The sequence below is a fragment of the Penaeus monodon genome, chromosome 33, assembly GCF_015228065.2.
Source record: "Penaeus monodon isolate SGIC_2016 chromosome 33, NSTDA_Pmon_1, whole genome shotgun sequence".
Taxonomy (NCBI): Eukaryota; Metazoa; Arthropoda; class Malacostraca; order Decapoda; family Penaeidae; genus Penaeus; species Penaeus monodon.
The window spans coordinates 30,340,376-30,340,622 of NC_051418.1; the positions used below are offsets into that span (position 1 = coordinate 30,340,376).

At 34.4% G+C, this 247-nt stretch overlaps 1 protein-coding gene across 2 annotated transcripts in view; it reads right to left on the bottom strand.

The window, feature by feature from the left end:
* The window catches only part of LOC119594363 (neprilysin-1-like), a gene marked incomplete in the record, with an annotated part of 114,752 nt that overhangs the window by 22,925 nt on the left and 91,580 nt on the right, over positions 1-247 (bottom strand).

Genomic DNA, 247 nt, shown 5'->3' on the forward strand with positions numbered 1-247 from the left:
ACAGCGAAAACAGAAAGTCAATTTAATTCAATTTAGCTTGAAAAGTCCACGAGGAAAACAAGCTAGCAATTTCTCGCTAGATCATAACCTCTTCTCGCTTTAATTTAGCGAGAGACAATAGAAGGGCAGAGATATGTATCTTCCAACCATGATACATGTGATTTATCATGTTCTCGAGGTTTTATTATGAATGTATCTCTGTGGATTCTCGGTCATATGTATTACTTATATATTTTAGTTGTCTGTT